Genomic DNA, 26173 nt, shown 5'->3' on the forward strand with positions numbered 1-26173 from the left:
CTTAATTTTTCTAAATTAATATGTATTCTATATCTAACCTTTAAACTCATCACTATATTTCATTTTACTATTAATGGAACTTGGCAATATATTAGGCTTCATTTTTGAAGAAGTTTTGGATCACAGAGAGGTTCAACAATGGCAGGGGAGGAATACTGGTGTGGGCTGTTATTGACAGGGGACACATGGTTGGCAGGGAGTTCTCCAGGGCATATATCCAGGTACATAAAAATGTTGGGATATTTTCATAGTGGTTACAATTAAAAGCACCAAATGAGGGAGTGCTGAGTTCCGAGCCAGGGGAGCTCTATCACATTCCCTAAAGGAACAGCAACAATCCCCCAAGTGCAATGGCAAAGACCAAAAAAGAAGGAAGGTCCAACAATGAGCCCTTGAGGAAGAAATGAAAGAAAGTGCCTTGCCACTGTATATACAGGGCAACACTTATTACAGTGATGAAAGGAAAAACATTAAAAACAAAGCTTTATAACATTTTTCATTTTTTTAATACACCAATTTATTTTTACTTTATTTTAGTATTTCTAAGTTAGTATGTATTCTATTTCTAAACTTTAAATCCAACCTATATTTCAATTTCCTATTAATTGAACTTGGCAATATATTAGGCTTCATTGTTGAAGAAGTTTTGGACCACAGAGAGTTTCAACTATGGCAGGGAAGAAACATTGGTGTGGGTTGTTATTGATGGGGGACACATGGGTGGGAGGGAGTTCTCCAGGGCATGTATATAGGGGACATAAAAATGGTCTGATATATTTTCGGTATTTTCATAGTAGTTACAGTTACAAACGTCAACTGAGGGAGTGCTGAGTTTCCACCCAGGGGAGCTCCATCACATTGGAACAGCAATAATCCCCCAAGTGCAACAGCAAAGACCAACAAGGAAGGATGGTCCAATAATAAGCCCTTGATACTGATGACTATGCTTATGAGCCTGTGTGCTGAAATATGCACTAGGCCTAGAGCTGCAGGTTGCCTAAGAGTTACCTCCTGAGAGCCTCCATGTTGCTCAAATGTGGCCACTCTCTAAGCCAAACTGAGCATGTAAATGCATTACCTTTCCCCTAGTGTGGGACATGACTTCCAGGGATGAGCCTCCCTAGTGCTGAGGGATTACTACCAATCACTAACTGGTGATGCAACTAGAAAGAGCCTTGAATAAAAGGGTCAACTCAGACCAGCGGAATAGCTCACCCTACATGTAGGATCATGTGTTAAAAACTGCTTTTTGATCTTGAATAAAAGGGGGAAATTGCAAAGACAAATGAGTTTATATGGCTTAGAGTCTTCAAAAAGGAGTTGGGAGGTCATCAGAGGGGTCTTGCTTAGACATGCCTCAGCAGGACCCCAGAAAAAGCCAAAATAGATACAACCCAAGGTACTGGTTCTCCTGAATGCTAGGGAGACCCACAGGTTATATGGTCATGGCAGATGGATTTGGATTCTGTGCCATGTCAGAGAGCCCAGCTGTGGAATTTGTGCTCCTCAGTGTGATGGAGCTGGACTCAGATGTGACCTTTCTACACATACCTTTTCTGTCACTTTTACTGAACCTGTGTTTGGTGCTAGGGATGGTGTATACTCAGGGGACTTGAATCTCTGGACTGCCCACGTGCCAGCTGGGCCCTGAGCCTCAGCAGAGTTATAACTCCTATTCTCCGGATCATTGGACTTACTCAGGTCAGCTAACAGGGAGGTGAAGATGGTCAACCACCACACCAGGGAACGAAGAGTGCCTACAACTGCAAGCAGAATTGCATCCATCATCCATGTGGAATCTAAGCCCCCTCTTGATAGAGGTGGAGTGGACATCACCATCCAAGGGTCCACAGAATGGAGGAATAAAATATGGCTTAGAGTGGACTTATTGATATTCTACTATAAAACTATTGTGACTAGTAATGGAAGAAATTGTAGCACAGAGGTGGAGAAAGTGGCCACAGTAGTTGCTGAGGGCAGGGAGAGAGAAGAAGAGATGTGATGTGGGGGCATTTTGGGGACTTTAAGTTGTCCTAAATGATATTGCAGGGTCAGAAGCTGGACTTTATATATCCTGCCATAACCCACTGAATGTACTGGGGAAGAGTGTGGACTACAGGGTAAACCATTATCCATTTGGTGCAGCAGTGCTCCAAAATGTGCTCACAAAGTGCGATGAGTGTGCCACAATGATGGGGAGGTTGTTGGTGTGGGAGGTGTGGGGTGGGAGGTGGAGGGTATACAGGAACCTCTTATGTTTTTTAATGTAACATTTTTTGAGATGTATATATCTTCAAAAAAAATACAATTTACAAAAATGATGGGAGTGGGGTGTGCAGAGTGGATTATATGGGAACCGCTTATGATTTTTAATGTAACATTCTTTATGATCTATTAACTTTCATTAAAAAAAGTATTAAAAAAAACTTCATGGTATTGCCACAAGGATAGACATACAGATTAATGGAAGAAACTGAGAGTTCTGATACAGATCCTCGCATATACAGTCAACTGACATTCAACAAGGCCACCAAGCCCAATCAACTGGGAGAGAATGACCTCTTCAAAAAATGCTGCTTGGAGAACTGGATATCCATAACCAAAAGAAATGCAGAGGATCACCATCTCATGCCCTATACAAAAATTAACTCAAGATGGACCAAAGATTTAAATATAAGAGCCAAGACCATAAATAGCCTGGAAGATAATGTAGGGATGTATCTATAAGATCTTGTCTTAGGAAACAGTTTTATAAACTTTATACCTAAAGCATGAGCAACAAAAGAAAAAATAGATTAATGGGACCTCCTCAAAATCAAAAATTTTGTACTTCAAAGGAGTTTGTCAAGAAAGTGAAAAGGCAGCCTACTCAATGTGAGAAAATATTTGGGAGCCATCTATCCAATAGGGGCATAATACCCAGCATATATAAAGAAACCCTACATCTCAAAAATAAAAAGATAAACAACTTATTTTAAAAATGGGCAAATGATTTGATTAGACACTTCTCCAAAAAAGAAATACAAAAGGCTAAAAAGCACATGAAATGATGCTCAACATCAATAGCTATTAGGGAAATGCAAATAAAAGCTACAATGAGGTATCATTTTATACCCATTAGACTGGCAGTTATTAAAAAAACAGAGGACTACAATTGTTGGAGGGGATGTGGAGGAAAGGAACGATTATCCACCACTGGTTTGACTGTAGAGTGGTGGAGCAATTGTGGTGGAAAGTTTGGCGGTTCCTCAGGACTATAGAACTGCCATATGATTCAGCAATCCCACTGCTGGGTATATATCCAGAATTATTGAAAGCAGGACATAAACAGACATATGGACCCCAATGATCATAGAGATATTATTCGCCATTGCCAAAAGATGGAAGCAAAACAAATGTCCATCAACAGATGAATGCATAAGCAACTTGTGGTATATATGTACAATGGAATATAACTCAGCTGTTAAAAGGAAAGCAGTATTATCACACAGGATAACATGGATGAATCTTGACAACCTTTTGTTGAGTGGAGTAAGCCTGTCACTGAAGTAAAAATGCTGTATGACCTTACTGATATGAATTAAGCAATTTGAGCAGACTCACACAGCCAGAGTCTAGAAGACAGGTTTACAAGAGACAGAAAGGGAGTAATCAGTTGTGAGCCAAGGCCCTAATGGACAAAATCTGTAAGGTGGAAGGGTGCAGTTGTACAGGCATGCTATTGGGTTCAGCAGTGCTGGCCTGTTAGAGGGGTAGAGTGGGGGGTGGGGGGGTAGGACTATCCATGGAACTGGAGGAAGGGTCAGGAGAAGGAGCAGGTAAATTCTGGGGATTTTCAGATTTGTGGTTAAAACACAACATTGGGAATGTTCTTCAGGCAAATATGGTAAGGAAGGATTAGTGGCATAAGTTGTTGGATGTGGGGCACTGCATACAGGACAGGGTGCACCTGGGGCAGTCTTCTATGGAATACGTAAGTGTTAGTCTTGTCATAGTGTATTATATCAGTGGGTGGAGACCAACACATTAAACAAGAAAATACTCTTTCCCATCCTGGGTTCTGCTATTTTCTCAAATAGGGGGGCAAGAGTTTCCCAAGAACATAAGCAGTGCGAATAAAAGAAAACAGTCCAAAACATCAAGCCCTCAATAATATTACAAGTAACTATGAATTTTACTCTTCAGAAAGTGAAACTTAGTGGTTACCATAGGTCCTGAGGGGAAGGGGAGGAAAGAATAGAATAGATGGAACATAGGGCATTTTTAGGATATTATAATTGTTCTGCATTATCTTGCAATAGTGGATACAGGCCAGTTTAAATTTTCAAAAAAATTTACAAAAAGTGTCTAAGTCCAAAATGTAAATCATAATGTAAAAGATTGACCAATGTTAGCAATGCTTCAATATTTGTACATCAATTTTAACAAATGTACCTTCCATATGTAAAATGTTATTAATAGGGGAGAGGGAAAAGAGAGGAGGGCATTGGGTATATGGGAATCCCCTATATTCTCTGCATAACTTTTCTGTAACCTAAAACTTCTTTGAAGATAAATGAAAAAACAAAAAAACAAAAAGACACCAGGGGAATATACCAAAGAAAATCTCACTGCACATATAAAACAACAGATCTTAAAGTGATGAAAGACATTTGTATAAAAAAGTTTTTTTATTATTTAAAATTTTTATTCTTTTAAGTTTTTAATTTTTTAAAAAAATTTTGTATGTTATTTTTAAAAGTATCATTATCGTTTCATTTTCTTATTATTTTTATTTGGTTATTCTCTTGGCTTCATCTTTGAATCTTTGGATCACAGAAGGGTCACAACTGTGGCAGGGGAGGAGCATTGGTGTAGGTTGTCAGTGATGGGGGGTGCATGGAAGGGGGTTCATCTGGGGCATGCCTCTAAGGCATATAAATGTGTACAAGGGTTTGTGGGGCATTGTCATGGTGGGTGGAAATTCACACAATAACTGAAAGAATATTGAATCCCCATCTTTGGGAGTTCTGATACATTCTCTAATGGTTCAGCAAGAATCCCGAGTATAGGGGCAGTGCCTAGTGAAGGAGAATGGATCATTGTAGCAGACCCTTGATATTGATGATTGTACTTATGAATCTTTTCTTTTGAAAATGAAACTTAGCCCAGTAGTACATGTTGCGTCAGAATTACCTCCTAAGGACCTCCTTATTGATCAAATTTGGCCTCTCTCAAAGTCAGACTCAGCAAATAAATCACTACCTTCCCCTGGCATGGGACATGACTCCCAGGAATAAGCCTCTCTGGCACTGAGGAATTATTACCAAGTGCCAACTAGCAACACACCTGGAAAAAGTCCTTGACCATAAGGAGTAAATACTAAATATAAATGAATTCTTACAGTTAAGACATCTCAAAGTGAGCCAGAAGGTTATTCCAGAGATTACATTTATGTATGTCTCAGCAGGATCTCATTGAGTGCCACAGTAAATACTGCCTCAAAGAGCAGGGCTCCTTAGGGCTCTAGAGACATCCAGACACGATAGGCTGGGCAAACAGCTCAGGAGTTTGGCACCTTGCTAATGGGCACATAAGTACCTTGAACTTATGCTTCCCTGTGTGACAGATTGGCACTCATTTGTAGTTTCACTATACATTGCTCTTCTACTCCTTCTACCTGAACCTACACATAGTGCTAGAGTTGACAGGTGTATGTCCAAGAGACTTAAATCTCTGGTCCATTCGTGTGGCAGTTGGGCTCTGAATCTCAGCAGAGTTGCAATACCTACTCTCCAGTTCATTGTACTCACCCAGGACAAATAACAAGGAAATGATAATGGTCAATGCCCATCCCAAGGAATAGAGAATCTGCAACTGAAGGCAAGAGAGTTCCATTCATCTCCTCCATGGGATCTAAGCCTCCTCTCGAAGCAGAGTGGGCATCACTATCCCAAAATTCTCAAGATTGAGGAATGAATGATGGACTAATGTAGACATACTATTATTCTACTATAGATTTGTTGTTTTAGCAAAGGAAGAACTTTTATCATTGATGTGGAGGCAGTGGCCACTGGAGGTTCTGAGGGGAGAGACGGGGAAGAATTGGTGTAATATGGGGCATTCTCAGGACATTGGAATTGTCATGCATGATGTTGCAATGATTGATACAGGCCATTACATATTTCATCACAACTTACAAAATTGCACAGGACAGAGTGTAAATGACAATGTAAATTATAATCCATGGTTAGGTGGCAATGCTTCAATATGTGGTAATCAATTGTCACAAATGGACCACACTAATAAATGATGTTGCTGACATGAGAAAGTGTGGGAGGGAGAAGGAATGGAGCATATTGGAACCCCCTATATTTTTTAATGTAACATTTATGTAATCTAAAATTTCTTTAAAATAATAAATAATCACATTATTGGCATATAACAGTATATTAGAAATGGCAGAATATTGAAAAAGTGAAAATGAGGACAGAGCATCTGAACTTGAAAAGCTTGGAGAATAGAGAGAGAAGAGAAGGGGAAAACTGAACAGAATGACAACAAAATAACACAAACATATGCATTATTGGTGTCCTGGAAGGGGAAGAGAATGGAAAAGGGACTAAAAGAATATGTGAGGAAATATTGGCTGAACACTTCCCAATCCTTATGGAAAACATAAATATCAATATCCAAGAAGGACAACAGACTCTAAACAGAAAGAATCCAAATAGACCTACTCTAAGACATCTACTACTCAGATTGTCAAATGCCAGAGATTGAGAATTGTGAAACAGTTAAAGAAAATCAATGCATCACATAAAAGGAATGCCAGTTTCTCATCAGAAACCACGGAGGTGAGAAAGCAGTGCTTTGATATATTTAGAATACTGAAAGAAGAAAACTATCAGTCAAGAATTCTTCATCAGTCAAAACTGTCCTTCAAAAATGAGGGGGATTTTAAAGTCTTCACAGAAAAACAGAAACCGCAGGACTTACAAGAAATTCTAAAGGAGTACTGTAGGCTGAAAGGAAAAGAAAAGAAAGAGAGACTTGAAGGAAGAAGAGTGTAGAAATGAAGACTATTAGTAAGGGTAACTAAAAGGGTAAAAAGACTGACACTAGTTAATAAATGACAACAAAGTCAAAAGATAAAATGAATGAAGTAAGCAATCTCTTTACAGTAACAACATTGTATTTTAATGAATTTAACTCCTCAGTCAAAAAATGCAGACTAGCAGAATTGATAAAAAATATATATATGAGCCATCTATATGCTATCCACAAGAGACTCACCTTAGATGCAAGGACACAGATAGGCTGAAAGTCAAAGGTTGGAAAAAGATATTCTATGCAAATATTAGCCAATGAAGAGTTGGGGTAGCTACACTAACATTAGCCAAAATAGATTTTAGATGCAAAACTGCCATAAGAGATGAAGAAGGTCATTATTTATTAATAAAAGGGGTAATCCACCAAGAAAAAATAACAAATAATAAATATCTGTGCACTTAATCTGGGTGCCCCCAAATACCAGAGGTATACCCTGGCAAAACTAAATGGAGAAATAGTTGGAGACTTCAATATACTAATCTCATCACTAGATAAATGACCTGGACAGAGGATCAATAATGAAACAGTGAGGTTGAATACTGATAAATGAAGTAGATCAACAATACATATATAGAGCACTCCACCCCAAAACAGCAGGATATACATTCTTCTCAAACATTCATGGATCTTTCTCCAGGATAAACTATATGTTGGATCACAAAACAGGTCTGAGTAAATTTAAAAATACTGAAATTATACAAAAAATGTTCTCTGACCATAATGGAATGAAGCTGGAAATCAAAAACAGGTTAAAAAAGGAAAATTCACAAATATATGGGAATAAACAACTTTTAAATAATCATTGGGTCAAAGAAGAAATTGAAAAAGAAACCAGTAAATAGTTCAAGAATAAATGAAAATAAGAACACAACAGGGAAACGGACTTTGGCCCAGTGGTTAGGGCGTCTGTCTACCATATGGGAGGTCCGCGGTTCAAACCCCGGGCCTCCTCGACCCGTGTGGAGCTGGCCATGCGCAAGTGCTGATGCGCGCAAGGAGTGCCTTGCCACGCAAGGGTGTCCCCCGCGTGGGGGAGCCCCACGCGCAAGGAGTGCGCCCGTGAGGAAAGCCGCCCAGCGTGAAAAGAAAGTGCAGCCTGCCGAGGAATGGCGCCGCCCACACTTCCCGTGCCGCTGAGGACAACAGAAGCGGACAAAGAAACAAGACACAGCAAATAGACACCAAGAACAGACAACCAGGGGAGGGGGGGAAATTAAATAAAATAAATAAATCTTTAAAAAAAAAAAAAAGAACACAACATATCAAAACCTATGCAATGAAGGTAATGGTGAGAGGGAAATTTATAGCCTTCAATGTTTACATTAAAAAGGAAGAGCTAAAATCAATGACATAACTGCAAACTGGAGGAACTAGAAAAAGAACAACAAACTAATTCCACAGAAAGCAGAACAAAAGATGAATATAAGAGCACAAATAAATGAAACTGAGGGAAAAAAGCAATAGAATCAACAAAACCAAAAGTTGGTTCTTCGACACAATGAACAAAATCGACAATCCTTTAACTAGACTGACAAAGAAAAAAGAGAGAAGGTGCAAATACATAAATCAGAAATGAGAACAGGGACATTACTCCTGACCCCACAGAAATAAGAGAAATCATAAGAGAAAACTATGAACAACTGTACAAAACAAAACTAGACAACACAGAATCAAAAGGACAAATTCCTAGAAATGCATGAACAACACTGGATTTCCCCCACAGATTTTCCCTTCCTTGAGCTCCTGCCTGCTACTGCTCGTGGTCCTTTGGTCTCCTGGCAAGGGGTGGCTGTCCTCCAGGACAAGTGGGGACCACTGAGAGAATATAAGGATGCCCTAAAAACTCCAGCAGGTATACAAGCTGTGCTATAGCAAATAGCAAAGCACTCTTCTTCCCTCTCCCTGCTCTCAGCAACTCCCATGGCCACTGTCTCCACATCAATGATACAATTTTTTCCATTGCTAGAGTCACAATAGTATTACAGTGGAATACCAATAAGTTCACAAAATCAATATTTTATTCCACCATCCTGCGGACCCTAGGATGGCGATGTCCACTTCACCTCTAAATCGAAAGGGTACTTAGATCCCATATGGCTGATGGGACGCAATTCTCCTGCTTGCAAGTGTAGACTCTTTTGGTTCTCTGGCGTGGTGGTTGACCATCCTCACCCTCCTGTCAGCTGACCTGGGTAAGTCCAACAAACCAGAGAGTAGGAGGTATTGCAACTCTCCTGAGGCTCATGGCCCAACTTGAATCTCTGGACTGTACGTGTTCATTAATTTTCTAAGTTTATTTCATCCATAATCAATGCCTTCCAGAATAAGGTATTAGCCACGTGGGGATTTCATCCAGTTCCAACCATAGTGAGGGACCTGCCTTCCCTCAACCTCAACAGAATAGTAGAGAATTTCACACTCCATCAGGCAGAAACTACTGTCTCTAACCATTCAGCTCCCCCTTAAGAATAAGCATGTAAACTCTCTGAGTGGAAGTTGAGGCACGTTAATATAGAAAACAGGGAAGGTGGCTGGTCAGAATAAAGCCTTCTGAAGACCCTAGTCACAAAGTCCAGACTGGACTCAAAAGAAGTCATAAAACTTCCCTACCTAGTACTTTTTTATCTAATGAAAATGCTGCTTGTATACCTCTAGACTAGCACAGTCTGTCTTGAACCATAACTCCTGCAAATTGGACAGTGCTCAATACCTTTCTGGCATGGCAGAGTACAAACCACCAAAAAATTTAGAACAAGACCTTTTCATTAAATAAGGTTCAATGTCGTGTATGTATATTCCTAATAACTCACAATGTCTCACAAGTTTTAAAGCATGTAAAAGAGCACATAAGTTATACTGATAAATTAGCTATTGATTCCCTGTCCAACTGGTATAACTCCCTCTCTTGGCCTTGGTGACATGTCTTTATAGGTTTACTAGATTTTGGTAGAGGACTCATAGTATTCTGTTTCATGCTGTACTGTTGTTGCGAAATGTAAATGCAGTGTGTGTCCTATGGGCAAAACAGGCTGCTGCATAGGGGCGGATTGTGAGGGTCTGGTGGTTCCACCTCCCTAAGGGAAACTCAGTCCACAGTATCCAGCAACCTGCATGCCCCAGGACACATGTTAAAATGTAACAAACCTCTTCACAGGGAAACAATGTACACATGGTATCAGAGACTGTAATTTTCTACACGGTGTACACTTCTTTCCTACATCACCAGACCTTTATGTGCTTCCTGTGACCCTAGCAGGAACTCTGTTATGAAATATCTTTGTTCTAAGACCCTGTATATTGCCCTTCATATTCCCACCTCGTTGTGGATTGCTATCTTTATTCTCTGGACCACTGCTACCAGAGAGAATCTCTCCTGTCTCTAAGTCCTAAAAAATAAAACTCATGTCTGATTATGTGCTGAGCACATCCTTTGGTCTTGCAGCTGCCCAACACATGATCTCCAGGAGCTGGGCCAGGGATATAAAGGACCTATATTCAGAAAATTACAAAACATTGCTAAAAGAAATCAAAGAAGACTAAACAAATGGAAGTACATTCTGTGTTCATGGGTTGGAAGACTAAATATAATTAGGATGTTAATTCTATCCAAACTGATTTACAGATTCAATGCAATCCCAATAAAAATTCCAACAGCCTTTTTTGCAGAAATGGAAAAGCCAATTATTAAATATATTTAGAAGAGTAACAGGCCCTGAATAGCCAAAAATATCTTTAAAAAGAGGAATAAACTAGTAGGACTCTCACTTCCTGACTTTAAAACATATTACTCAGCTACAATGGTTTAAAACAAACAAACACAATCACCACCACCACAACAAAAACATGTACTGGCATAACAAAAGACATGTTGACCAGAGGAATCAAACTGAGAATTCAGAAATAGACCTTCACATGTGTAGTCAAGTGACTTTTGACAAGACTGTCAAACCCACCCAGCTGGGCCACAACAGTCTTTTCAACATGGTGCTGGTAGAACCAGATATCCATATCTAAAAGAAAGAAAGAGAACCCCTATTCTACCTTACACCAAAATTAACTCAAAATGGATCAAAATCTGTAATATAGAAACTAGAACCATAAAACTCCAAGAATAAAATGTAAGGAAATACCTTCAAGATATTGTGGTAGGTGATAGTTTCTTAAATCTTACACCCACAGTACAAGCAATGAAAGAAAAAAATAGATAAATGGTACCTCCTCAAAATTAAACACTTTTCTGCTTAAAATTACTTTGTTAAGAAGGTGAAAAGGTGGCCTATTCGATGGCAGAAAATATAGGAAAACCACATATCTAGCCAGGGTTTAATTTCCATGCTATATAAAGATATCATACAAATTAATGATAGAAAGATAAGTAACCCAACTGAAAAAGAGGCAAAAGTATTGAACAAACAATTTGTTTCCAAAGAGGAAATACAAATGGCTAAAAGTCACACGAACAGAGGCTTAACATCACTACCCATTAGGAAAATGCACACCAAAACTACAATGAGATAACGTTGGCCTTATGGAAAGGCCATTATTAAAAAACAAACATACAAAAAAAACCAGAAAGCAACTATATTTTGTCCTATATAAGGATCTCACAACTTCACTGCACAATTCATGAATCAGGCAATATCCTATTCAAAAAGTAGAAGGGCACTCCACCAAGGGGGTGGAAAGGAGATGCTCACATAGGGTGAACACCGAAGCAAGGGAGAAAATGTTCTGAACAGCTGACATTAAGTTTCCATTTTACCATGGGGGGGGGTGTCTTACAAAGTTGGGGAACAGATACACATTGATAGAATGGAAGGCTTGTCCATTCTGATAAGCTATGTCTACTGAACCAAAACTAGTTTTATCACCAGGTACTGTTTTTCAGCAACTCTGTAGGGTGTGTTCCCTTTTCTCAGAAAACCCCTCCAGGTCAATTGTTTTTATATTCTGAAATAATCCTTTTTGGAAAGGGGTCTTCTCAGGACAATACCTAATACAGCTGGCCATTTTATTTTAATTAGCAAAACAAGCAAAAGAATAAGACCTTGATGAAGAAAATTATTTGTCTTGACAAGATTGGGATTTTTATTAACACCTGTTTATTTCCTGAATTGGAAAAGAGATTGTAATTTTTTTGTCAATGTTTCTTGAATTGGTAAAGTATAATTCTCATAGTATATCCTTTTGATGAAAACTCAGAAAAACAAAAATATATAAAAATTAAGATATATTTTATGTTCAATAACCATATAGCTTAGTTGTTTTATATTCAGAGAAAATTATAATGAGAAATATGCAGCTAATAATAATCACACAAAAATGAAGCTTATGAATTGTCCTCAACATTTCAAGGGCCTAATGAATTAACTGTTCTTTGAGATCTTCCCAGGTCATTCAATCACAATTAATCTCTTTGTTCTTGATTTTTGTCATTCGATTTCTTCATAATGCTATTATAGCACCCAAACAATGCATATAAATTTAAGTCCTACAGCAGTAACTTGTATACAATTGTTTAATAATTAACTGAATTTATTTATTTATTTTTTTTTAAAGATTTATTTTTATTTATTTAATTCCCCTCCCCTCCCCCGATTGTCTGTTTTCTGTGTCTTTTTGTTGCGTCTTGTTTCTTTGTCCGCTTCTGTTGTCGTCAGCGGCATGGCACGGGAAATGTGGGCGGCACCATTCCTCGGCAGGCTGCTCCCTCCTTCGCGCTGGGCGGCTCTCCTTATGGGTGCACTCCTTGCGCGTGGGGCTCCCCTACGCGGGGGACACCCCTGTGTGGCAGGGCACTCCTTGCGCGCATCAGCACTGCGCATGGGCCAGCTCCACACGGGTCAAGGAGGCCCAGGGCTTGAACCGCGGACCTCCCATGTGGTAGACGGACGCCCTAACCACTGGGCCAAAGTCCGTTTCCCTTAACTGAATTTAAGGATAATTCTTTATTACAAAATACCTGCCCTTTATAGTGTATTGATATACTCTTCTATTACATTCATTTTCTTTTACCACAATTCATAAATCAGATTGCAGAAAATATGACAAAAAATAATACTGCCAAAGGCTGAATCATATATTTTTATTAATGCACTTAAACCTACTGATGTTACAGGTAGTAATAATATTAATGATAATATTCATATTCATGATAATAGCTAGCCTTAAGCAGTTAGCATTTGCCAGAAACACATATTATTTCATATATAAAGTATCCCACTTAAGCCTGACTATAACACTATTGCGGTATAAATTAATTTAGCCTTATTTTTCAGGTGAGAAAACTGACAATTTAAGATATTATCCAATTTACCCAAGGTGACAACAGCATTGCCAGGAAATGCACCCAAGCAGTATGATTTCCAAGTCGAAGCTCTTAACAGTGCTATATCCTTCAATAGTTATAAATATAAGATATACATATAGTTGCTCCAGAGCAAGTTTGAATCAGATGAAATATTTTCCCAAATATTATTGGGAAATAAAATAATTTTAATAATAAAACACAGAAATTGTTCATTGTAATGATAGATGATAGAATAGTCATAAATATGCCAAAGTCTAAAAATCAGAAGAAAATTCATAAGTACATTTATATAATGTTGATAACAATGTTAATTGGTTGAATTTAAGAAATAAAATCTAAATCTGCAGTTCATGAAAAGCCTCGACACGTGAATATAAATCTTTGTTCTCCTTTCCCTTAATAGCATCATGGACTTTGATGTTTAATAAATGCCATCTATTAATAAAGACATGAATTTTCTCAATAAGGTGAACTAAAAATTAAGAAACAGTAGTAAATTTATACTTCCCGGGGTTTATAAATTGATTTTTGCCATTATTGCATTAAAAATAATTCACCAGATGTGACATATTGCTTATACCATTAGGTAAACTAGTGGGGTCATAAAAAATAAAAGTGATTTTCATATATCACATCACCATAAAGAAGCCACAGACAGAAAATAATATTTTGTCAACCTCAGGAAACAAGAAAACTAATAGGAATTATTTAGAGATTCATAAACTACCAGAGAATGAGTAAGAGCCAATAAAGATAGGCATTTATGTTTTCATTCCCTTTAGTATATGTCCCAATGCACTGTGCTGCAGGTTACCAGATATGTAATTTCAGAAACACAATTGATAAGGAATAACTTAACTAGTCTTAAACCTTAGCAGATAAGTATCATCCCCAAATAAGAACATATTTCTTAAAAAACTATTATCATTAGAATGATAAAATGTGTCAATCTAATTTTAAATATTTTACAACTAATATAGCCATTCATTCTTTTTGCCTATCTTGTCAAGAATTAAAATAATCTGGTAATCTTCATGTCCTTGGATTTATCAATGAATTTTCAGTTATGACACAATGCACAAGCATCAGAAGAAAACAGATAAATCCCACTTCATCAAAATTAAAAACTACTTTGCATTGAAGAACACTATCAAGAAAGTGAAAAGACAACCTAAATAATGGGAGAAAATATTTGCAAATCATATATCTGATAAGGGTTTAATACCCAAAATATGAAAATAACTCTTAAAACTCAGCACGAAAAGACAAACAGCCCACTTAAAAATGGGCAAAGAATTTAAATAGACATTTCTCCAAAGGAGATATATGAATAGCCAATGAACATATGAAAAGATGTTCAAACATACAGGACATGCAAATACCACAAAGAGATATCATTTCACACCCATGAGTATTACTGCAATCAAAACATCCCAAAAAACACGGGTTGGTAAGGATGTGGAGAAATTGGAATCCTCATACACTGCTGGGAGAAATGTGAAAACAGTTCAGTCACTATGGAAAACCATTTTGCAGTCCCTCAAACATTAAACATACAATTAGATATGACTCAGCAATTCTAGCTCCAGGTAAATAGCCCAAAGAATTGAAAACAGGTACTCAAATATATATCCCTGTGCATTCATAACAGCCCTATTCACAATAGCCAAAAGGTGGGAACAACCAAATGTCCACCAACTAATCAATGGATAAACAAAATGTGGTATAAATATACAATAGAATATTAGACCATAAAAAGGAATGAAGTACTGATAAATGCTGCAACATATATGAGCCTCAAAGACATTATGCTGGACTCTGGGCAAGATGGCATCTGAGTGAGTGTACCTTATAATCTCTCCTGCAAAGAAGCGGCTGAGTAGGGTTGGAATTTTGCTGGACCGGGCTGTTTCGGGTGTTTGCAGGAGAGGAGGTATCTGGACATTGATTTAGTGGGACGGTGACAGAGAAGATTCTTGTAAAAGGTAGAATTTTGGGTCTCTTTTACGGAGATCGGGGCTGCGCGTGAGATGCTTCCCCCTGGGGCTGGCGGCCCAGCGGCGGCGATTCCTGGAGGCTTTGCTGCACTGGGGAGTTCCCAAGCCCTAAGCGGGCTATTCGGGGGCTCGCAAGGTGGGAGGTGTCTGGAAGCCGATTTGGTGAGACAGAGACAGAGGAGATTTTTGCAAGACGTGGAATTTTGGGTTTCTGACACGGAGATCAGGGCTTCCAGCTAGAGACCCTCGCCCTAGGGCAGATGGCCCAACTGCAGCGTCCCTGTAATGTTTGTAGTACAGCGGTGCCCCTAGCAGGCTGTTTTGGGGGCTTGCAGGGCAGGAGAAGTCTGGAAGCCAATTTGGTGAGACAAAGACGGAGGAGATTTTTGCAAGACGTGGAATTGGGTTTCTGACACAGAGGTCAGAGTTTGCAGGCGTGACCCCTCCCCCTAGGGCTGGCGCCCAGCTGCGGGGATCCCTGAAGGCTGTGTTGCGCTGCGGTGCTCCCAGGCTCCCTGTTAACCATATGCGTGGTTCCCAGGTCTGTGTCCCCTAACCCATGGTGGCCCACACCCCAGAGACTCACACCTCTTGAGTCTGCAATATCACAGACTTCCCATCCCTGAATCCACCACGCCCTGAGGTCCATCCGAGGTCCTTGATTGTCCTAGCCCTCGGCATTTGTGGGTTTTTTTTCCTTTTTCTCTTTTCTCTTTTTTTTTTTTTATTGCCTTGACTGCTAATATTGCATTATCTCCTGGTCTTTTCTCCCATTGTATCCCCCAAGGTCCTTTTTTGATTATTTAGGGGTTTTTTTTTCTTTCTTCTTTTCTTTTTCTTGCTTGTTTTCCTCCCTTTTCTTTGCCCACCCCCCTTTTTTTTCCTTCTCTTTTTCTTCTTTTTTATTTTATTTATACAATAGGTGCTGCAGGGAGCACCTCACATTTGCTGTGTTTCCTCATCCTCCATTTCCTTGTTTCTGTGTGAATTGATTTTGACCACCTACACTATCCTCTTTCCCCCACATCTTGCTATCTTCCATCATCTACTGTCTTCTCTTACATTCCACCTCTCTTTCTTTGATCCCCAAATTATCTAACTTTAAATTTCTAATACCTTTGTTCTGTTTTCTATCTTTTATCCACTCTTGATATTATCTTTCTTTTCTCTTTCCCTCTCTCATGAAAACACTGGCTTTTTAATTCATACTATATTCCTTTCCATATTCAGTTGACTATCTCATTATAGGTATTCTACTTACTGCTATAACTCTACACAAATTACATGAGTCTAATATCCATTCTCCCAGATCTCACATTGTTGCTCTGTTAACATTTATTACCAATACTACTTTACACATTTTCTTTTCATACACAATTTTCTTTCCCTGGACCTAATATTTTCCTTCAAAGTGAACTCAGCCAGCAACAAGAAATTAGAATAAGAAGAACAAAGTGACAAAGAGAAGACATAACACTTATGCAAGAACAAAAACTAATTAATCCCCAAGACTAGACAAAGAAGCTAAGGAACTGATTAAACCCGTCAAGATAAAATGATGACCTGACAGCAATAAAAAACTACAAACCAAACCAATAATCAGGAAAACATGGCTGAATCCAATGAACAAACTAAAAACCAGGAAGGGGAGCAGAACGTCCGACAATAATTTAAGATCCCAGAACATATATTAGAGACCAACTTAACGAAGTAAAGGAAGAGTTTAACAATATGAAGAAAACACTTGGAGAGGAAATTGCAGACATACGCAAAAAGATAACACATATGATGGGAATGAGAACCACAGTTCAAGAAATCAAAAATACACTTGCAGCAAATAGCAGCAGATTAGAAGAGGCAGATGAGAGAATTAGCGGCATGGAAGACAGTACATCAGAAATCAAACAGATAGTAGAATTGATCGATAAAAAGATAGAAAAAAATCCAGCTAGGACAAAATGCACAAACATACATATTATGGGCATCCCAGAAGGAGAAAAGGAGGGAAAGGGGACAGAAGGGGTGTTACAGAAAATAATGGCTGAAAACTTCCCAAATCTACTGAGAGAAACGGATGTACATATCCAGGAAGCACAACACACCCCAAACATCATAAACTTCAACAGGCCCACCCCAAGACATATACTTGTCAAATTATCCAATGCTCAAGAAAAAGAGAAAATTCTAAAAGCAGCAAGAGAAAAGGAACCCATCACATACAAGGGAGGCTCCATAAGATTAAGTGTGATTTCCCATCTGAAACCATGAAGGCAAGAAGGCAGTGGTATGATATATTCAAGGAACTAAAAGAAAAAAATTTCCAACCAAGAATACTCTACCCAGCTAAAGTAGCATTCAAAAATGATGGAGAGTTCAAAATATTCACAGATAAACAGAAATTAAAAGAGTATGCCAACAAGAAACCTCCCCTCAAGAAATACTAAAGGGAGTTCTGCAGGAAGAAAGGAAAAACAGGAGAGGCAGAGTTGGAGGAGAGTGTAAAAGCAACAAAAAAGACAAAAAGAGAAGGAAAAAAACAAACAAAATATGACAAACACAAGTCCAAGCAAAATATGGCTAACATAAATAATTCCTTGAAAGTAATAACACTGAATGTCAATGGATTAAACTCACCTATCAAAAGACTCAGACTGGGGCATTGGACAAGGAAATATGACCCATCTATATGCTGTCTACAAGAAAAACATCTTAGACCCAGGGATTCATGGAGGCTGAAAGTGAATGGTTGGAAAACAATCTTACAAGCAAACAATAACCAAAAAAAAAGGCAGGAGTAGCTATATTAATATCAGAAAAACATGGACTTTAAATGCAAAACAATTGTGAGAGACAAAGAAGGATATTACAAATTAGTGAAAGGGACAATCTCTCAAGAAGAATGAACAATCGTATAATATTTATGCTCCTAACAAGGACGCCTCCAAATACTGGCAAACACTGGAAAAACTAAGTGAAAGAATAGATGCCTCTACAATTATAGTGGGAGATTTTAATACACCACTATCAACTTTGGACAGAACATCTCAAAAGAGAATCACTAAAGAAACAAAATATTTGAATAGTATATTAGGGGAGCTGAATCTAATAGACATATACAGATCCTTACATCTGAATACAGCAGGATATACATTTTTCTCAAGTGCACATGGATCATTCTCCAAGATAGATCATATGCTCAGCCACAAAGGAAGGCTCAATGAATTCAGAAAGATCAAATTCTTACAAAATAATATCTCTGACCACAGTGGAGTGAAGCTGGAAATCTGCAAGGGCCAGAGGCCCCGATTTCACACCAAGATATGGAAATTAAACATCACACTCTTAGAAAAACAGTGGGTCAAAGAGGAAATCTCAAAAGAAATTAAAAACTACCTTGAAACTAATGATAATGATAACACAATATACCAAAACTTATGGGATGCAGCAAAAGCAGTACTGAGAGGGAAATTTATAGCCATAAATTCATACATCAAAAAAGAAGAAAGAGCAAAAATTGAAGAACTAACTGCATATTTGGAGGAATTAGTAAAAAAACAACAAAGTAACCACACAGGAAGAAGAAAGAAAGAAATAACAAACATTAAGAGCAGAACTAAATGAAATAGAAAATAAGAAAGCACTTGAAAAGATAAACAAGACCAAGAGCTGGTTCTTTGAGAACATCAATAAAATTGACAAACCCTTAGTGAGACTAACAAACAAAAAAAGAAAGAAGATGCAAATACACAAAATAAGAAATGAGAAAGGAGATAGCACCACTGACCCCACAGAAATAAAGACCATCATAAGAGGATACTTTGAAAAACTATATTCCAACAAAAATGACAATTCAGAGGATTGGACAAATTCCTAGAAACACATAAGCAACGTATATTGACGAAATAAGAAATTGATGATCTCAACAATCACAAGTAAAGAGATAGAATCAGTCATTAAAAACCTCCCAACTAAGAAGAGCCCAGGGCCAGACGGCTTCACAGGTAAATTCTACAAAACACTCCATAAAGAACTAACACCAATCCTGCTAAAACTCTTCCAAAAAATCAAAACAGAAGGAACATTACCGAACTCATTCTATGATGCCAACATTACCCTAGTACCAAAGCCAAACAAAGACACCACAAGAAAGGAAAATTACAGACCAAATTCTCTAGTAAACCTAGATGCAAAAATACTCAACAAAATACTTGATATCTGTATTCAACAACATATTAAATGAATTATACACCACAACCAAGTGGGATTCATTCCAGGTATGCAAGGATGGTTCAACATAAGAAAATCAATCAACGTAATACACCATATAAACAGATTGAAGGAAAAAAATCACATGATTATATCGAAAGATGCAGAAAAAGCATTTAACAAAATACAGCACACTTTCTTGATAAAAACACTCGAAAAGATTGGAATACAAGGAAATTTTTTGAACATGATAAAGAGTATATATATGAAAAACCCACAGCCAACATCGTTTACAATGGTGAAATCCTAAAATCCTTCCCTCTTAAGATCAGGAACAAGAGAAGGATGCCCACTCTCTCCCCTTCTATTTAACATTGTCTTAGAAGTACTTGCTCGAGCACTGAGGCAAGAACCAGATATAAAAGGCATTCAAATTGGAAAGGAAGAAGTCAAAATTTCATTATTTGCAGATGACATGATCCTTTACATAGAAAACTCTGAGAGGTAGTTCTACAACAAAGCTTCTAGAACTCATAAATGAGTTTAGTAGGTTACAAGATCAATGCACAAAAATCAGTAGCATTTCTGTACACCAATAATGAGCAAGCTCAGGAGGAAATCAAGAAACAAATACCATTTACAATAGCCAATAAAAAATCAAATACCTAGGAATAAATTAAACTAAAGATGTAAAAAACGTATACACAGAGAACTACACAAGACTGTTCAAGGAAATCAAAGAAGACCTAAATAAATGGAAGAATATTCCCTATTCATGGATAGAAAGACTAAATATTATTAAGATGTCTATCCTACCGAAACCAATCTACACATTCAATGCAATCCCAATAAAAATCAACACAGCCTTCTTTAAGGAACTAGAAAAACTAACTATGAAATTTATTTGGAAAGGAAAGAGGCCCCGAATAGCCAAAGACATATTGAAAAAGAAAAAGAAAATTGGAGGAATCACACTACCTGACTTCAAAACATACTACAAAGCTACAGTAGTGAAAACAGCATGGTATTGGCATAAGGAGAGTCACACAGACAAATGGAACCGAACTGAGAGTTCTGATATAGAACCTCATATATATAGCCATATAATATTCGATAAAGCCACCAAACCCTCTCAACTGGGAGAGAATAGCCTCTTCAACAAATGGTGCCTGGAGAACTGGATATCCATATGTAAAAGAATGAAAGAGGATTGCCATCTCATACCTTATACAAAAATCAACTCAAGATGGATCAAAGACCTAAATATAAGAGCCAAGACCATAAAGACTTTGGAAAGCAGTGTAGAGAAGCATATACAAGACATTGTAATAGGAAATGGCTTCATGAACTTCACAACAAAAGCACTAGCAGCAAAAGAATAGATAAATGGGACCTCCAAAAAGTAAAGCCTTCTGCACCTCAAAGGAGTTTCTCAAGAAAGTGAAAAGGGAGCCTACACAATGGGAGAAAATATTTGGTAACCATATATCGGATAAGAGACTTATAACTTGCATATATAAAGAACTCCTGTATCTTGAAAATAAGGTAAACAACCCATTTAAAAAATGGAAAAAAAGATTTAAACAGACACTTCTGCAAAGAAGAAATACAAATGGCTAAAATGCACATGAAAAAAATGCTCCAAATATCTAGCTATCAGGGAAATGCAAATCAAAACTACAATGAGATACCATCTTACTCCCATAAGATTGGCAGCTATGAAAAAAACAGAAGAATACAAATGCTGGAGAGGATGTGGAGGAATGGGAACACTCATCCACTGCTGGTGGGAATGCAGAAGGATCCAACCATTCTGGAGGACAGTTTGGCGGTTTCTCAAAAAACTAACCATAGATTTGCCATATGACCCAGCAATTCCACTGCTGGGTATATACCCACCAGAACTGAAAAAAGGACACAAACCGATATATATACATCAATGTTCATAGGAGCATTGTTCACTATCGCCAAAAGTTGGAATCAACCCAAATGCCCATCAACAGATGAATGGATAAATAAAATGTGGTATATACATACAATGGAATACTTCTCTGCTTTAAGAACAAATACACGACAAACGCACATGATAACATGGATGAATCTTGAGAACCTTATGTTGAATGAAGCAACCCAGGCATTGAAGGACAAATACTACATGACCTCAATGATATGAAATAAGTAAACCAAGCTACCTTAGAGAGCTAGAGACTGGAAGATAGGCTTACAGAAAATTGGGGGGTAGAAGAAGGACATAAGCTGACATCTACATAGGTGAAATCTATGATAAGCTGGAGGTAAGTATGTGTACATGGAAGGGATAAAATGGGGGCATAGGGTTACCTTTAGGTGGGACTTTGTGGGCTTGAGGGGAGCTAGGGATGGGAGGACGGGTAATATTGCCCATGAAATTGGGGGGAGGGTGGGGCAACATACGAATATAGGAGATTGTCAGGTGTTCATTGAGAGTATAATGCTGAGAAAACCTTTTAAAAAATATAATAAAGTTACCTGTTTAAGATACTTAAAGGGCATAATCTGACACAGGACAGACTCCTAGGGAATATGTGAATGCTCATTTTGCCAGAGTGGGTTATAACATTGGGTAAAGACCCATATAATGAGAGTGAAGGTATACCCACATCCTGGAGAGGACTGAGGTCATCAAATAGAGGAAACTGTATCTCTCAAGAGAAATGGTGGCTCCCAGGGTATTAGGGCAGTTCAGCATGTCAAGCCCTCAACACTGTTGCAAGTATCTCTGAATATGGCTCTTCAAGAAATGAAGATTGACTGTCAGTGTGGGCCCTAAGGGGAGGGGGACATAAGTATTGAATAGATGGAACCACTGTAACTGTGTGGGCAATAGAAGTGTTTCACAAGAGTAGGCAAGGATGGATATAAGACATGTAAAATTACACCAAAAATATATAGGGGCTGATAAGCTAAAATGTAAATCATAATGTAAAACATAACTAAAAATTTAGAAAATTATATAGTCTAAAATATAAACCACAATGTAAACACAAATGTTACCTTGTTTGAAAGCTATTGTCTCAATATCTGTACATCAGTTCCAGTAAATATGGTATGAATATGTTAAAAGATTATTGCTGTGGAAGGAAAAAGGTTTTATGTTGGATATGTGGGAGTACTGTATATTGTATACATGAATTACTGTGATTTAAGACTCTTGTGAAGATAAGCTTAATAATTAGAAAAAAGAAAGAAAAAAAGGATATAGAATTTTTCCAAATTAATATGTATTCTATATCTAACCTTTAAGCTCATCGCTATATTCCATTTTACTATTAAGGGAACCTGGCAATATATTGGGCTTCACTTTTCAGGAAGTTTTGGATCACAGAGAGGTTCAAAAAGGGCAGCAAAGGAATACTAGTGTGGGATGTTATTGACAGAGCACACATGGTTGGCAGGGAGTTCTACAGGGCATATATCCAGGGTACATAAAAATGTTTGGAAATTTTCATAGTGGAAACAATTAAAAACAACTGAGGGAGTTCTGAGTACCTAGCCAGGGGAGCTCTATCACAATCCCTAAAGGAACAACAACAATCCCCCAAGTGCAATGGCAAAGACCAAAAAAGAATGAAGGTCCAACAATGAGCCCCTGATACTAATGGCTATGCTTGTGAGCCTGTGCACCTGAAATAAGAACAAGGCCTAGAGCAGCACTGTGCCTAAGAGTTACCTCCTGAGAGACTCTGTGTTGCTCAAATGTGGCCAGTCTCGAAGCCAAACTCAGCATGTAAATGCGTTGCCTTCCCCCCAGCATGGGAAATGACTCCCGGGGATGAGCCTCCCTAGCACCGAGGGATCAATACCAAGTACCAGCTGATGACGTAACTAGAAAATGACCTTGAATAAAAGGTTCAACTCAGACCAGCAGAATATCTCTGTCTACATATAATAACAGCAGTTAAAAATGCTTTTTGACCTAAATCAAGGGGGGAAATGGAAAGGACAAATGAGTTTATATGGCTATGTGTCTCTAAAAAAAAGTCGGGAGGTTATCAGAGGGGTTGCCCTTATGCACACCTGAGCAGAGTCCCAGAGACAGATAAAGTAGATACAACCCCAGGTATTGGTTCTTCTGAGGGCTACAGAGACCCACAGGTTCTATGGTCATGACAGATGGAGTTCAGTGCCATGTCAGTTGGCCCTTCTTTGGAGTTGGTGTTTCTGTGTGATGGAGCTGGACTCAGGTGTTATCTCTTTTCACAAGCCTTTCCTGTTACTTTACCAGAATTGTAGTTGGTGCTAGGGTTTAAGATATACCCAGGGGATCTGAATCTCTGGACTGATCATATGATAGCCAGGTCCTGAGCCTCAATAGACTTCAGCTCCTACACTCTGGTTTACTGGACTTACCCCACTCAGCTAACATGGAGTTGAAGAAGGTCAACCACTACACCATGGAGCCAAGAGTGCCTACAACTGAAAGCAGGAGGATTGCATCCAGCATCCATGTGGAATCTAAGCCCCCTCTTGACATAGATGTGGAATGGACACAACCAACCCAAAGTCCACAGGACGGAGGAATAGAGAATGGATTAGAGTGGACTTACTGATATTCTATTCATGAACTATTGTGGTTAGTAATCGAAGAAAATGTGGCATTGGTGTGGAAAAAGTGGCCATGGTGGCTGCTGGGTGTGGAGAATGGGAGGCAGCGATGAGATGTGGAGGCGTTTTTGGGACTTGGAGTTGTCCTGGGTGGTGCTGCCAGGACAATTACCGAACATTGTAGGTCCTCCCATGGCCTGCTGGATGGAACATGGGAGAGTGTGGGCTATGATGTGGACCACTGACCATGAGGTGCAGTAATGCTCAGAGATGTATTCAACAAATGCAATGAATGTGTCATGATGATAGAGGAGAATGTTGCTATGGGGGAAGTAGTGAGGTGAGGGGGGTGGGGGGTACATGGGGACCTCATATTTTTTGAATGTAATATTTTAAAAAATGAATTAAAATAAATAAATAAAGACATTATGCTAAGTAAAAGAAGCCAGACATAAAAGGTCACATATTGCATGACTTTATTTATACGAAATATCCAGAATAGGTAAATTCATAAAGACAGAAAACAGATCAGTGACTTCCAGAGGGCAAGGGGAGGGAGAAAGGAGTGACTGCTTAATGGGTATGGGGTTTTCTTTCAGAGGTATAAAAAGGTTTTGGAAACTAGATAGAGGTGATAGATGCAAAATATTGTGAATGTACTAAACACCATGAATTGTATACTTTAAAATGGTTAATTTAATGTTATGTGAATTTCACATCAATAAAATATAATATTCTGTGATAAGGATTTGGTTAGAAGCATTATACAAATAACAGAAAAATATTAAGCAAATTACAGCACAAAAGCCTCATCAACTATTAAATACAGACATCACAATAAAGTTGGAAAGTATATATGAAATCATTTTCATATATTTCATAAAAGTTAAATATATACACTTTTATATGAAATACATGAGAAGTTACAGAGACATATAAATCATAATGTGAATTGAAACATCCCAGGGTTATATTTTTTGTTAAAAATATACATTAAAATATATACATAATCTATCGGAAGTACAGTTTTTACCCTATGAAATTCTTGACTACAGAAAATCTAGTAACAAAATATTTCAGATAATAGGATGGCACCAAAACCTTGATCTTTTTGTCTAATAAGCATAAAAAATTATGAAACACTATGGCTCCAGTAGGTGAGGACTAAATTTTGTGGAGTTCCCCTGTGTGTACACTGTACCTATGTATACACAGGACACAGCACAAAGCTGTAGTTTTTAGCTAAGGGAAAGTGGATTTTTCCTAATCATATTAATATATCTTCTGCATAAGAATCAGACAGTGTCTTCCTCTTATTTTCCTTAATTTCTTTTTGTCTCTGTATCCATATGTAAAATGGAAATAAAAGTATTACCCCCATATAGTCCCTCAGAGGATTAAATGAGAAAACGAATATAAAGCTATTAGTACAAAGCCTGAACATAGAAAATGCCAGGTAATTCTGCTTTAATAGCATTTAAAACAGGTCAGATCATCCCACATCACAAAACTTTTATACACCTCTTCTCCAATACCAAAACCTGCTATTGCCTGAACAATTTCATTAACTCTAAAATGGAGGCAGTTCATTTTTCCCAGTGTTTCTCACAAGATGAATATTCAACTTATTTTGAAAGTCTTTAAAAACTACCAATGCCTAGGATTTACCCTGCAAATTCAACCCAGATACTGAATTAATTGTTTTAAGGATAGTGTAGATATCCATATTTTTAAAAAGCTCTCCAGGTATTCTAATATTTAGCTGGTGTTGAGAAATTTAGCTAGACCAAGTCCAGGCCCAACCCTCTCTTTTAAGATCCTTACTTTTTCATAGCCTTTCCCTGAGTTCCAGACAGGAAATCTCCATTTAGAGAAAGTAAATATCAAATTTAAAGGACAAAGGCCTTGCTAGTAAGAAAGGAGGATTACTGTAAAATTATACTTTAAAATGGAATTTTAAAAGAAAGACCAAAAATTCTTTAAT

At 38.0% G+C, this 26173-nt stretch overlaps 1 protein-coding gene across 7 annotated transcripts in view; it reads right to left on the reverse strand.

The window, feature by feature from the left end:
- ATRNL1 (attractin like 1) overlaps positions 1-26173 on the reverse strand; it is an 899374-nt gene that overhangs the window by 630988 nt on the left and 242213 nt on the right. The gene's annotated exons all lie outside the window — the stretch shown is intronic.

The sequence above is a fragment of the Dasypus novemcinctus genome, chromosome 6 (genome assembly GCF_030445035.2).
Source record: "Dasypus novemcinctus isolate mDasNov1 chromosome 6, mDasNov1.1.hap2, whole genome shotgun sequence".
Taxonomy (NCBI): domain Eukaryota; kingdom Metazoa; phylum Chordata; class Mammalia; order Cingulata; family Dasypodidae; genus Dasypus; species Dasypus novemcinctus.